We start from the raw sequence: 15,482 nt of genomic DNA, 5'->3' as shown, positions 1-15,482 counted from the left end.
CTTGACATGCATAGCCAATACAGATGTTTGAATGTATAAAAATATCAAATTAGTTCATCTATCAATTGCCATTAGTTGTGTTCAGGAACATAGTTAGCATTCCTTAACATTGAACATATTTGTTGCTTCTCATAGTTGAGCCAAGAGTACAAAACTTATATAAGGTATCTGAAGCAGTCCTCAAATCAACATAGAATGTAAAAGAGACATTTTTTATTAGTAATAGCTGATAATAACTGCAGGAACTGCTGATTCTATAGGAATGGATTTCCAAAGAAAATGCAAATTTAAAGTCATAAATTTTGTGCTTAGTCACTTATACTTGAATGTACAAACTTATCAACCTCTTGCCTTGTCACACCACATCTGAAAGTATAGCCATATAACTTATTGAGTCCTTGTCTGGTTCTGACCTAACCAACTCTGACCTACCTACGTGAATTAAATAAGCAAATATACAGGCTCATCAACCTGTCTAGTATGAAGTGAAGTGGTGGTCACTGTCTGCTATGTTTTCTCTCTTGATTACATCTAGTAAATTCAGTGTGAACTAAGAGCATCCAATAATTGGTACATTCCTCCTGCAACTTGGTTCACTGTCATATCACATGTTTTTTGACAAATGAGAGCAGGTATACCAAATCAAAGAAGAAATTAGCCCTAGTTCTTCTTGATGGCCTGTGACACAGGCTCCTCTGCAGCTTTCTGCCACAAGAAGATACCTTAAGCTGATTTGTTCTCCAAGGAGAGAAGCAGCATAACCAGAATCCCATTATTCTGTCTGTGTAACATCTTGAACATTTTGTCATTAACCTTTTCCCTTCCCCTATAAATAAGAATGTCAGAACTAGCCAATAAAAATGATAATTTGGAGAGTCTTGGGACAGTAAGATCAGACACGGTGTTATTACTTTGAAGTTCATCTAGATGAATTATGACCTAATCTAGATAAGTTTCATAGCAGAAAAGTGATTAGCAAATTCATTATCTATAGCTTTTCCAGCTGTATGTTCAAAGCTACCAGGAAATATGCACAAAAGTCTTTCAAAATCTCCCCATCATTTTTCTCTTGTTGATTTCATTTTCTTGGCATCTCATCAAGTGTGACTCAGTCTTTTCTCTTTTGGAGTAAAAAAAATATCACTGATGGGGATGCTTGAGCTACCTTCTACCTGCGATTCAGGTTGGAAATAATAGAGTATGTGTACAGAGCATTAGCAAGTGGGTTAATTTTGTTAGTGCAAGCCTTACCTCAGTCACATCTCCCCAAGACAGAATTTTTCCCCAGAATGCTGACATGTTCAGCAAAATTTTTGATCTTTGTGGACTGAGTATGTGATGCTGGAGTCCCAAGTCAGAAATTCTCAGCTTTTTGATAAGCATCTTTTTTTTAAACTCTGTCCACATTAGCACTTGCCCTGCACTGTATGGTGATGCTATTCAATCCTTCAGCGTGAGCCAGAATTAAAGGGATATCTCTCCTCATTCTCCATGTCCCCCATTCTTTGGTTCCCTTTTAACATTGTTTTGGGCTCACTGTATACTAAGGGGAGAATATAGCAGGACAGGTGTGACGCTTTAGTAGGAAAAACACTCAGATTTTCAAATCCCCTTTCTTAGAAAAAAGGTGCTTTCTGACTTATGAGTGACCTTCATACTGAATGATAGCCCATGAAAATAGATTGTTGTCATTAGTAATTCTGGACTGTAATTCAATGGCAGAGAAAGGTCTTGGAAACTACCATCTTACTGAGTCATAGAATCATTAAAGTTAGAACAGACCTCTAAGATCATCTAGTCCAATTGTCCACGTGCCACCAATATTGCCCAGTAAATCATGTCCCTAAGTATGACATCTGCTCTTTCCTTCAACACCTCCAGGGGAGTAAAGCTTAATCTGTTTGGAAGATCTTCCTCAAAATTCAGTCAAGATGGATGCTTATTAGCATAATATACCTAAGAGTTGCTGTATAATTTTCATCTCCTGCATTCTTTCAAAGTAAGGGCAAATTGCTACCAACTCATATGGCATCTTTCACTTATTTTTTGCTGATGCATATAACTTCCTCAGGTATACGGAGATGAGTTCCTATTCCTCCATAATAAAACTTTCACATTTTCCTCTCAAAGGTAAGCATAATGACTGTCTGGGAAATGGAAATCTCATGATTTACAAAATAAGGTTCAAGAAAAGCAACAGATTTGGGTCTCCACTTCCCCATTCTGCCAGTGCTGGTCAGAACAGAGGCTACCTGCAAAGGGGCTCACAGGACTTGTTGACTCAGAAACAGGCTTCTGAATTTTCCTTACTTCATATTGGTTCTTTCACAACTGGACTGATAACTTCTATGAACCTGGCTGATGAGAGATGATTTTTTTCACATGAATCACTGAAATCTCTTCACCTGCTAACAGCTCTGGATGTCTGCTGACTTCAAGCTGAGTCAGTAACTAAGAACAAAATGTTCTGGTTCCCCTCTCATAGGATCCTTGCATTCCTCTTTCCTTTGTGTAATGTGCAGTTAGGCATAGAAGTAAGTACTTTTACAGTTAGTAGTACTGCACATCAATTGCCAATCAGAGCAGGTATATTTATTACTACATACAGTTGCTTTAAAAGGCAAATTACAGTTTGTTTAGTTCTCACTGACCTCATAGCCACTGCTTGTTAAAAATGTAATGCATGTGTTTAATATGTGAAACAAGTTCAGTAGCATATAATTTGGATGACACGTAAATCTTGTTTTTATATGAGAACTAAAGTAATTCAAATGGTTCCTTTCACTGGAGCTTCTCATACACTATCTTGTCTATCCAGGAAAGCTAATCCTTAGGAGATTTACAGTGTTTAAGGTGGTTTCCAGGTTTTTATTGAGCAGATCTGTGGAAAAAAAAAAATAAAATAAAATAGTGGTCTCATTTGATCTTAAAAATATGCCTTAACTTTTATGTTAGCATCAAGACAGGATTCAATGGAAAATTAACCAGAGCTTTTGAGTCTAATACTCTATCCACGTAGGGAAAAATATTTTTGTCATTTGTGCAATGTAATCTGGAGTAGATTGGTATGCAATAAGATCTTTAGGATATGCCTATAGTTTCTTTTTTTCAGCTAGTCTGAAGCTCTCATGTCTGGATTAAGTAAGGGTAAGACTGGAATACAGATATACTGTCACTTTAGCATCATTTATTTGAAACTATCTGCTGGACATGTTGGTAAATTAAAGAAAACAGAACTGCAGTGCCAAATGCCACATCTTAATCTGAGTGTCACTGGTCCTCACCATGTCCCTTCAGAAGTCTCCAGCTCCAGTTCTTCAGTTGTTTCAGTCCATAGCCTTTTCTCAAGAACAGCTGGGATTTATGTCACTTCCTTATGTGACCAAGCCATTAGGAATCATACGAATGTAAGCTTTCCTTCTTTATTTTTTTTTTTCTCAGTTGGTCAGAAGTGAGAACTTCTCAAAATATTGAAGCTTGTTCTTTGAAACAAAAAGGTGGTGCAAGACGAATAGCAGAAGCCTTTGGTTCTACTCTGCCTTGTCAACCATAGAAATCAAATTCTGGGTCTCCAGTGGAGAAAAACTGTTGTATCAAAGAAAAAGATACAGTGGAACATACTAAAAACTCTTCCTACCAAAACTATTTTTTGTGAATTTTTAAAAAAATGTCATTTTTTCAGCTATTCTGTCTTTAAATACCATAAATTTCATGCAGCTGCAGTCGTAGCAATATTCAGAGCTCATCTTGTGCATTTTTCTGTTTGTCTCAGATAGTTTGAAAGCAAAGTGACTACAGTTACTGCCATTTTACAGATGGAAGAGATGCAGCATGTAAGAAGCATGTGAGTAATGGCCTTTAATCCTGGATACCTGAAATTAAAATCAGCATGAAAAATGGCAGAATTATGTGTTCACAAGCCTCTAAACTCTTCTTTTCTGCTTCTATCTACTAATACATCTTCCCTTCTACAATGCCATGCTCTTGGAAGGGAAGCAAAGGAGCTCAGTTTATGGGAGAAGCAAACCTTTCTCTGTCTTGGTGTGCCATGCCTTCTCTGTCTCTGAAGTGAATCAGAAGCTGGGGAGAGATGCTGAGCAGCCACCTAAAAATTATTTGCTTCTGCTGGTTATGCAGTATCTGGCAACTGCAATGGGTAGCTGGAAAGCTTTTGTTAATATCTCTTCTGCTTGTTTCCTGAGTATTTTTCCAAAGCAGCTTAGTTGTATGCAATAAACCCTCATTTCCTAATGCCAGTCACTGAAAGCGTATGCCAGGGGATCACTGTAAAGCCTTATTACTTTGTCCAGTCACATCATCTGGAATTTCTTGAGAAGGACTGATGCAAAAAAATGACAGAAAAGAATTTCATAAGGCGTGTGAAATAGAACAAAATGTGAGAACAGGCTTCCCAACTTTTTGGACAACTCTTTGCTCTTTGATATTGAGTTTTCACAAGACCACATTTAGTCTAGGCATTCTTACAAAGCTGAGGAACAGTCCACTTGTAACAAGGCCAGGTCAACCCGTTGTCTTGTTGCTATGAGTAATGTTAAAATTACTGGATGGATAAAAGTGGCTCGATCCCTGGAGCTATGTACAACTGACTCTGAAGCTGATGTATTTTAACAGCTACTCTGCGCTGTGAAAGTGAGGTTAAAGTTGCAGAGGTACCTGCACGTGTACTCCTAATGTGCTTTCATTTGCTGTGCAGGTATGATTTTGACTGTGTCAGGCACTGAGTGACAGGTCAGTGATGTGTCTTCTGCATCTGACAGCACACACTTTGGGGAAGAACTGTAACACCACAGTTCTTTCCAGAAATGAGACGCAAGCAACAAAGTCATGACTGCACAGACACTTTGGAGTGTAAAATGCAATTACTTTTGCCCTTTTAAGATGGAGATCTCTTGCCTTCTCACTTCTCTTGAACTATCTATCTTTCTTCAAAGCCTGCAAAACTGAAAGCTTAAAACTTTGGGTAGACTTTTAGGAAAGGAAAAGAAAAAGAACTGACAAAGATGAAGTCTGTTTTCGGAGGAATCTAGAGATAACCCTGCTGGAGGGGCTCTTCTTTGTACTACAGTAATAGCTTTGTTTATAAAGAATGACTAGTGCAGTAGACATGGGGTCAGTGTTGAAGCTGGTGTTTCTTTTAGCTAATCTCCAGCTCTCCCACATGCCAAATTGACCTGTTTGGGATATGAAGCTCATTTATCTTTATGGGAGAATAAAGGACAGGACTGGGGAGGAATTTATCATCCTTTTAAAATACTCTATTTCCTGATAATGATGGCAGGGGCTAACACCAAATAGAGCAAATGCAGTTTCCCATTATAAAGCCATTGGAACAGATTTCTTCCATAATTCTGAAATACAAATATCAAAATTAGAGTAGATTCTGAGTCAAAACTTCACTACATTTGAAGTGAAGGCAGAGGGGACTGACGAGTGGGTCAGGAATTTATGACTCATATCAGTAACTTCTGTTTTGTTAAAATAAATCAGTAACAGATACTGATAAGATCATAGTTGATTGTCAGTGTAACTTTTGCAATTCATATTTGGCAATTCTTCACCTGCTGTTTTGTTTTTTTTTTTTTTTAAAGTTTGAATTTATCAAATACACCTTCTTTACTGGATGGATTCTCTTCACCTGAGCAGACTTTAGTGTTGAAAACGTTTGCCTTGTTGGAGATATTCTTCAGAATATCAGAACTTCAGAACTCTCAGTGCATATGCAAAGGCTTTGTTTGCTACTTGTGAAATGGCTTCTGAATTATACATGCTATTTTTCACCTCAGATTGTCTGGACCTTTCACCTCACAGTGTATGGACCTTAAAGAGACTTTTTAAGATCTCTGCCTGCATTTAAGCACATTGTATGGTCTTGACTGGCATGGATGTCCCTCTTGATTTTCTTATAGCTTCTGTGCTAAAAATCTTGTCAGATTTGTTAATACTCATTCCAAATGACCATAGCTGGGACCTGGTGAAGCTAAACTCTATTTGTTACCACTATTTATGCTAATACAAATCAAATTCTGACATTGTTTCTTTAAAATTTTCTTTCAGTACAGCTGAAAGACCCGAGGATTGGGCGCAAATGACCTCTTTGGGGTGGTAAGTGACTTTGCAAGCAGGGGTTTGGAAGTGCCTGGAAGGAGGAGAAGGCATCTGTGCCCTTTAAAAAAGCAAGACAAGAGAAGAAGGCTTTCAGACCCCTCTTCTGTTGCCTTGTTTAGTCATGGCTGGATTAGGATATTATAAACTCAAGGAATGGTGTATGTTGTGTTCTGAACTAGATAGTTAGAAGCTCATGCAGTCACTGCTGGGCTTATGTTTCTAACAATATCAGAGTGACAGCAGATTATTTTTTTTAAGTCCATACCACTTCCCATGTTGTCCCTGCCCAGGAAGGTGGTGGAGGCACTGACCCAAGAGGTGTTCAAGAAATGTTTGGACGTTGTGTTGAGGGACATGGTTTAGTGAGAACTACTGGTGATCGGTGGATGGTTGGACTGGGTGATCCCATGAGTCTTTTCCAACATTGGTGATTCCATGATTTTATGATTACTGCTGTAGCATGCTGGTAGTGGTCTACCAGATAGATGGAAAGAAGAAAACTTTTATATCTGCATATATATAAAATAAAATAGAAAATTATACAGGAAACAAAGCAAATAATGGGTTATAAAAAAGAAAAAAAATTAGAAACAATGAAGAACATAAAATATTAGCAGAATTTTGAAAATTAGGAGTTGCATGGAGATAAAGGTTTGGAAGACAAAAGAACTGTACTGCACAGTGCCATTTTTACACACTATATACAAGCTAGTGCTATCTTGTATCAAAACAGCACTGTGAGTTAGAACAAAGCTAACTGAGAAATCCTAGAAGGCACTGGGAGAGAAGAAGACATTCAGAATTTTTTTTCATCTCTAAGTGGGGTAGTATCAGGACAACCACTAGACTCAAACTAGTGCTCATATTTAGAAACAATCTAAGTTCATTACTGAGAAAATGTGAAGATAACAGTGATCAGCAGACTGGTAAATTGAGAGGATGAGGCAACTGATGGAGTGATCATGATCTCATGATAAGCAAGGACGTTCAAATGTGTTTTTGAATGAAAGCCTATAATCTGGGAACAAAGAAAGCTGGACACAACTGCAGAACATGGGCTTCGGCTCTGGAGAGGTGCCTGAACTGACATTTCAGCAGTTGCCCTCTGCAGAAAGCTGCAACTAAGGCAAGTCTGGGTTGTACAGAAGAGCAGGACCAGGAAGATAGTTTCTCCCTTTGTAACAGCACTGCTGGGTGGTGGTATTCAACAACAGAAACTGTTTTTCGAAAGGAAGAATGAGAAATTGGAGACAAAACAGAAGGAAAGCATAAATATGATTTGAAGGTTGAAGAATATTTCCCACAGGTGAAAATAGAAAAGTGCTAAAAGAAGGTCTGAGGTGATTTAATTACAGCACATAACAAATACAAAGAGGTACAGAACAGGAAGGCAGCATGGTGAAGGCTTAGCAGCTGATCTTGGACAACTCTGAAGGAGGAATAATCCTTTAATGAGATAGATAAAACTTCAGGACAAGATAGGAAGTGGTTTAACTATCCTTTAGAGCCTTCAGATCAAACCCTAATGCCGATTTCTGTTGGCAAGTTCAAGAAAGAAATGTAAACACATGTGATATAATAGGAGGAAGATCAAACAACCTAGTGCTCCCATTAGGAGCTAATGGAGTGGTATATCTAAACTCCCCCATGATTGCACAGTTCATGAGAACTTTTCAAATTTTAGAAAGTTGGTCCTGTGTATTATTTTCATGTTCACTGGAGTTGTAACATACATTGCAAACCATATCTTTTGTGATCCTAATTATGAAAGCAATCAGGAGAAACAACTTTAATGCAGTGTCTGAAAAATATTAAAAATTACTATGTGCTGAGTTATTTCATATGAATATAGTAAGCACCACAATGATTGCTGGAATTAGTGGTAATTAATAATCCTTGTGACATTCTAAGAGGACAGAAGAGATAATGAAAAAAATTATACTTCTTTGGATAGCAACACCAAGACAGTCACAATGAGGTCTATTAAGAGAACATCTTCTGGAACACAGCAGCTCTGGGACTTGACTCTGTGGCCACTGTAGTGGTAAATGTATCCTGCTGTCTCATTACTATTTTGGAAAATGCTACAAAAATTCCATGCTTTTGGGGTGATTTGTTGCGCATATACTAAGAACAGCTGAAGAAACAGATTAATAATTACAAACATGAACTAAACCCTGAAAATTCCCCTATTTCCTTCAATTTAAACATGTTACCATGTACTGAGGAATTAAGAGGAACTCTCATATGTGTTAAATAAAACCTATGCAAGTCCTGAATCTTGTTTGTATATGTGTATATGTGGCTATATATGATGCAGCACACATGCATAGTGATCTGCAAGCATAGATATAAATGTTCCGGCCAAAGTGGAAAAGATATTAAAACAAAGTCACATATGAAAGTGCAAAAAACCAAAACAAACAAAAAAAATCTTTTTCAGCATGGCACTGTGTTTATGAAACACAGAAATGCATTCCTTGTATGTGGAATTTACCTGCTGTTATGGGTGGACATAAGATCTGTAAATGGCAAGGTGTGGTTTCCTTGCATTGTTTGGGGGAGTGTCTGTTTGGACAGATTTAAAACAGTGATCCAAAAGTTTGACAGTAGCAGCATGAAAACATGTTTTTCAAAAATGATAGGCATGTTTCTGCTATTCTGGTACATTCCATGCTTCTGATTCAAAGGAATACAAACAAACAAACCTTCATTAAGCTATTGCATACCTAGGCAAAGTAAAATGCTTTCTAATTTACTTGTGTGCTAAGACAATGGAATTTGTAAGAGGCTTTTTGAAGAAAAGGTCAATGCAGTAAATTTAGGGTTTATATATATTTGAGTGTTGCATCTTGTAAAGTGTGTTTCTATATGACACAGGTAGGTAACTCTTGATAATGTTCTATGGCAGAAATATGGTTTCTCTATGAACATCTTTTTTCTTTTTTTCCCAGTTAGTATTCTGTACTAGAAATATCAAGTTCCAATTTAGCTTTATTGACTTTGGCAGCATTTGGAGAAAATCTATCAGATAACATCATTTGTATCCAAAACTTCTGAAGAACTTTTCTTATTGTCCTCAAGGACTTACGAAAGGGAATGTGGAGCTGGGCTCCCACTCAATGATGCCACACGTGTTTTGCATGTGTATGAGGTATGGCTAAGTCAGAGGCCTAGAGGAGGTAAGGAAGGAAGCAGGGTATGTCTGGATGCACTACATAGCACTTGAAACAGACAAGCAGGCAGCTTCCATCTTGTCATTTTGGTTATAACCACCACCGTGACCATCCAGCCACAAGCTGCGTATATCTTCTACAGACTTAGAATCCAAAAGAAGTTTTGCTGTAATTGTGCCAGTGGTATTCATCTCTGTGGTTTTAACATGCTTCATGAATGTTGTTTGTAGGTAGTGGTATCAGTCTGAACCTGGGAAAGATTCACCCCCTTATTAAAAACAAAAACCAAAATAAACAAACAAAAAAACCCCCAAGAATACAGAATCTTTATCTATGGTTCAGAGAGTTTACAACTGAGTCCATGCCAATCCTCCTGTTGTGTGTGATGAAGAGAATTGTGTAGATGCAGTGCTGCTGTCTGGAAACAAAAAAATCTCTGAAGTTATGAAACACACACAACATACATTCACTTCAGGTAGTATTAGGCATTTAGATCCTTTTACAGACAGAATACAGAGATGATAGGATGTTGTTTGTAAGGATACTCAGGCATTGGTCTTCTCAGTGTTGCAATGCCTAATTGACTATTATTTTGTTTCAAAAATGGCTTGAGATTCTAAAGCTGAGGTTTAAAAGGAACTGAAGCACTTAAGTCAGAGTAATGTCTAATTCCTTCTTATTTATCCAATATCTTTCTAATGCAAGATGCAAAAATTGTCACAGATGTAAAGACTGAAATATAAATTTTCTTATTCATGCTTTGAAGAATACCAATTCCATCTTCTTCCTTTGCTGTTTTTACATCAAAGAGTCTTGTATTTTTTGCTTTATGATTACAGAGCTTCTGTAGGGAGTTGGAAATGTTTTTGTCTTGGTGACAGAAGACATGGGGTTGCATCCTGTTAAGTGTAAAAAAACCCTAACTCTTGAAAATTGAGTCAAATAATGTATGATTGAACAGACTCATGTCTCTAGAGACAACTCTAGATAGTTAAAGATAAATAAGTCAATCTCTACAAGCTTCAGGCTTACTTGATTTGCCTTGCATACATATACTTGGTAAGTGGGTAAAATGGTACTCAGTCGAAGAATAATGAATTCACCCTGAACCTCCAAAGTTTTAGGTGAATGCTGTTAAAATTTGAAAATTTTCTCTTGATTTAAAACAGATTTTAATGTGCTTGAATATACTGAAAAGAATTCATGGGCCCGTGTAAAGTTTCTAATGGTCAATAGTATTTGAAATATTAAAATGTAACTCCTCTCTTTTCATAAAATTTCCTAAGATTTGTTGAATAATGCTGCAAGCTGGAAAATCTACATACGTGTTTCTGAATTCACTGTGTAATTAGTTAATTGAAACACTGTAGCGCATAACATTTAATCCAATTCCCTCATCTCTTAAGATTTAATATCAAGATCTCTCTGATGGAAATAATTATGAAAACAATCCATCTTCACGCTGACCTGAAATATCGTTGAGAGAACACTGTGATAGGTTTGTTCGGTTCTTATTTCTTCCTGATCATGTGGAATTTCTACAGCACCACTGCAAGAGTTTTGACATTTGAATGATTTCAGGTAACTGCAAAGATAAGAAAACTTCTCAAAATATAGGTTGTACTAATTCTATATTAAAACTGACAATTCAATTTCAAGCCCACTTACAACTGGTTAAATCACTGGTTACTGTCTTTGCTTTTTTCAAATCAAAGCTTCTTCAGACATAGTTACTTATTAATTTTTTACAATAATGCAGAGAATATATAGAGAAACTTCAGATACCTTTCTGGTTGAGATCCATACATGATGTATAGATCAGATCCTGCTCCAAAGGGCTTTCAGTGACAGTAAATTAGACAAACTTGCCCAAGACTGCGTAGAAACAGCTTTCCTTCCTCCTGTTCCATTGTTACTGCAACAGATCACACAGTATCCATTGCCTTGCAACTTACCATAGAAAAAAAAAAAAAAAAAAAAAAAAAAAAGAAAATGAAAAAAACCTTCCTCCTTTACTCATTTCTATGAAGAGTCTCTCAAGAAAATGGAACAATTAGTCCTGTTTCATAGCTGAAGACTGGACTAGATCAAATCACAGGGATCTGTTTAGGTTGTATACTGTCTGGCTTGTCACATCTTCTCTTTCCTTTGAGACAGACATACTTTGAAAGAGTATGTTAGGTTCCAGAATCTATGCCTTGCCTTGGCATCCTGTATTTGTGTGTGTATGTATGTGTGGGAAGGGAGATTACTTTATTAATTGTAAGAAAATATCCTTCAGGGATTATGCTAAATTATACTTTTTTTGCAACCCCTGAGAGAGGGCATTTCAGATGATATCCAGTGACGTGCCTAACATGGCTTTTGCTGGTCCAACATATCATCTATTCCTCTTTCAAATAAGGCTAATATTGTCACAAAAGTAGACCACATCAATGTCACAGTAAACCTCCTCAATGAGGCAAGGCCAGTAGTTTGACTCTGTACTCCTCTCTGGACTAAAGTTTATAGAGAGTAATTAGAACTGCAAGGTGGTGTTGCTACATTGGCATTATGCTGTCTTCAGTTCAAGAAAAGGTACATTGTAATAGATTTTACTAACTTGAGTGTTGGACTTGCCCTGATGTGCTGATGTTACTTCTTGTCTGTGTGTCAGCTCTGGCTCTCGGCAAGGTATTTCATTGCATGATGCTAACCTGTGGCAGTAACTCCTCTGAGAGGCAATTATTCACCACGTTTATGTGACCCCTTTTTACATTCCTATTTGTTCTTCCCTGAGCTATCTTATTTAAAATATTGATGTTGCAGCAACATAGTGGGTTTCCCTGGCATGGAAATTGAAATTTTCAATCACTGAACAGCATGATAAGTTTCATTTTGCTTAAGCTGAAAGTGTAATGAGGAACATCTTATTTCTCAGCAAAGATTGATTTGTCTCCTATATGTGGGTAAGCAAATTTATTATATATGAATATAATGTAACACCGTTGTGAGAATTTGAATACCAGCCTTATATCAGCTGCTGAATAATCACTCTTTGCTTTATTTAGCATGGCATAGTTTGTTTGTCCTTTTCTGCACATAAAAGACTGAACTGGCTGTGCTAATTCCAGTTATGGGTACACAGGGACATTGGAAAGACAGAGAGGAGGTGGAAAACTTCAAGAGGTGCTCTGAAAGTAGAGACTCCTATTTTGTTACATTGGCCCATGGCGTCAGAGGTGGATGTTGGTGGTATGACAGTAGAGGCTGAACTTTGCCTGCAACATTCCATTACAAGTTGCTGCTGTGTGACATATGGCAGCAGAGGGGCAGTCTGACACAATGGCATCTGACATGGAAGTGTATACGAAGCAAATGTGTGCTACTGAATTCTTTCATGAAGAAAAAATGGCACCCATTTACATTCACTAGTGCTTGATGAGCATTAAAGGAAAACAAAGAATGAATGTTAGCACATTGAGGTGGTGGGTGGTACATTTCAGCAGTGATGACAGAGATGTGAAAGACAAGCCATGTTCTGGATGGCCTTGCACAGCAAAATGAAAAGCATCCTGATCAGCTCATCCACACAAATTGGCAGATTTTGCGGGGGGATTGTGTACAGAGCTGAATATCAGCTTCAATGCATTGAAAATGATGGTGGCAATATTGGAATTTTGCAAAGTATGTTCCAAGTTGATCACATGAATTCAGAAAAAGCAGAAAAAGCACTATATGCAAGTTTGTCTGGACCTACTGAACCAAACAGAGAGGAAGTTGACAGTTTCCTGGTGTTACCACTATGAGCTGGACTCAAAATGGCAGTCTATGGAGTGGTGATTTGAATTCCCCGTCAAAGGAAATACTCATGATGCAAATCTCAGCAAGTAAAGCGATGTGCACATTCTTTTGGGATAGGAAAGGGGTGATCCTTCTGGATTTTCTCAAACCCAAACAAACCATCAACTCTGACCACTATGTTGTGACACAGACTAAAGATGAAGGCTCTGACTTCCACAGTAAGCCAGAGAAGAAGACAGTCTTTCTTTCAACACAGTAATGCCAGTACCCATACCAATTTGAAAACTGCAGAACACACTGCCAGTCTTGACTTGACTGTTCAACCACACCTACTGTACAGACCAGATTTTTCAGCTCCTGTCTTTCAGCTGTTTGGACCAGTGAAAGATGGCAACATTTTCCTAGCGACAATGCCATCATAGCAGCTCTGAAACTGTGGGTCACCTCTGCTTGTGGAGATTTTTATGAGCGTGGCACGCAGGCTCTTGTTCATCTCTGACAAAAATGCATAGCTAATGGTGGTGACTATTTTAAAGAAAAAAAACAACTCTTCTGTAGCTGAAAACTTGCTCTATCAGAGAGTGTTATTGTGTGCTTTGTATCTGTTGTATTTTCCATGGAATAAATAAGAGGCATTATTTTCAAAATTATCTACACAAATCTGTAGCTACTTTTGTTCATATGGAGATAAAACTTAATTAAGAGATTGTTTATATGAAAATCAAAGTGTATGGAAGGAGTAAAATGAAAAAAAATTATGGCGCACTTGAAATCCAGGTTGAATTTAATAATCCTATTTATAGTCTTTTTCAAATGGAAATTCAAGACTATTATGCTATTGACTTCAATGGGGTTAGCTTTTTCCCCTTTATGTAAGAGTTACAGTAAACCTCAGTAAGGACCTAAGTTGTCCTGCTGATGTGGAGTATTTTTGTAGCTGAAGATGAGTGTATTCCTAAGGCTTTGACAGGCAACATCTTCACTAAATGATCTGTCCAAAGAGGAAGAATGTGGCTTCCTTACCTAGGAATTAGGCACTCATCAAGGAAGAGATTGGATAGGTCCTATCCTGTCCTCCTGTCCAGTTGTGTTGGTTCTTTTTTGTGTGTGTTTTTCTTGGTTTTGTTTGTTTCTCTACAGTTTCACCACAGCTTTCTTCTCCCTTAGTTTGTCAACTACGGCTATTTGTGAATCTGCATAGAAAACCAGACCACTAAGATGACCCATGTGGAAAAATAACATTCCAGAATAAGTGTTTTCCATGCTTCTAGCATTTTGCCCTGCAAAGTCAGGGCATATTTTTTTTAAATCTACAAGTAAAATTACTACAGCTCTTTAAAATTTTTAAAAGATCATTTCTTACAGAACTATCTTCAAGTCTCTTTAGAGAATAACACCTACACTGGAAAAGAAGTATTTGCAATCATGCTCCAATGATGACCGCTATCCTGAGAATGAGTTTGGCACATTCATTTTAACAGAAAGAAAAATTTTGTGCCCTTCCTTTGTATATTTTAAGAACAGGTTTCTTTGCAACCAAGAGAGGTGGTTTTTAATTCCACATACTCAAGTTCTGTGACTTTTCTGCTCTGCATTTCTTAGTTCCAACCATAGGAGGCACTCTTATACTGCTGTCTGCAGTTTGAGAAGACCTGCTCCGGGAGCTGAACTCCTGGGCCAGTAATGTTTGAACTGTTGGTTTTGATAGAGGAGAACAGTAAATGACCTACTCCAGGACATAAAGCAAATAGTACACAGAGCAAATAAGCAAATACATTAATCTGTATTTCTTCAAAGGTAAATACCTTTTTAAATGTTAAAGAAAGTTATTTACATCTAGGAAAAGAAAAGGTCCTCTGGGACATGCCATGGTAAAAAGCTCTGAATAGCTATAAGCCATCATGTCTCATCTATGCAGGGGCTCTTAGATTGGTTTGATACTCTGAATGTTATACAAGAATTTCTCAAAGCCATCTTTCCAAAGCAACTGGTGTTTTAGAATGAAGTTTGTGCTGTATAAAATCCTGCCAATCAGTCCAAATATGTTGTTTTTCCAAAATGTCCAAATTAGCTACTTGTACCGTTTAGAATTAGCTGAAATTGTCTGTTTTGATAAGCAAATGAGAGATGAGTGCAAAATATGTATGTATGAATGCACCGAAATGTAACATCCTCCTCCATCATCATGAAAATGATAAAGAAAAGTTGTTGGGTAGAGCTATCTCTTACTACTAAGCCACATGGTTTGGAAAAGCAGGCAATAAAGAATTTCCTGCTCTGCTTCCAGCTCCCCTGGGACACATGCGAGTATCTCCCAAGTGCAGGCTCTCTAGCCTGATCACGTCACTGGAAGATGAACCTAGAGGCTCAGAAGCTCAGTCTCTCAAGAAATTTGAC

General features: G+C 37.5%; 1 long non-coding RNA gene across 1 annotated transcript in view; it reads left to right on the top strand.

Moving 5' to 3' along the window:
* The window catches only part of LOC128079537 (uncharacterized), a 57,723-nt gene extending 43,912 nt beyond the window's left edge, over positions 1-13,811 (top strand). Inside the window, exons 5-6 of the long non-coding RNA XR_008206204.1 lie at positions 2,131-3,844; positions 4,715-13,811. This is a non-coding gene — a long non-coding RNA (uncharacterized LOC128079537). The remainder of the gene's footprint in view (positions 1-2,130; positions 3,845-4,714) is intronic.
* Positions 13,812-15,482: the final 1,671 nt, after the last annotated feature.

This window comes from Tympanuchus pallidicinctus, unplaced genomic scaffold (assembly GCF_026119805.1).
Source record: "Tympanuchus pallidicinctus isolate F22 unplaced genomic scaffold, pur_lepc_1.0 scaffold1, whole genome shotgun sequence".
Lineage (NCBI taxonomy): Eukaryota > Metazoa > Chordata > Aves > Galliformes > Phasianidae > Tympanuchus > Tympanuchus pallidicinctus.
The sequence above is the reverse complement of the archived record's forward strand: the minus strand, read 5'-3'. Positions and strand labels throughout refer to the sequence as shown.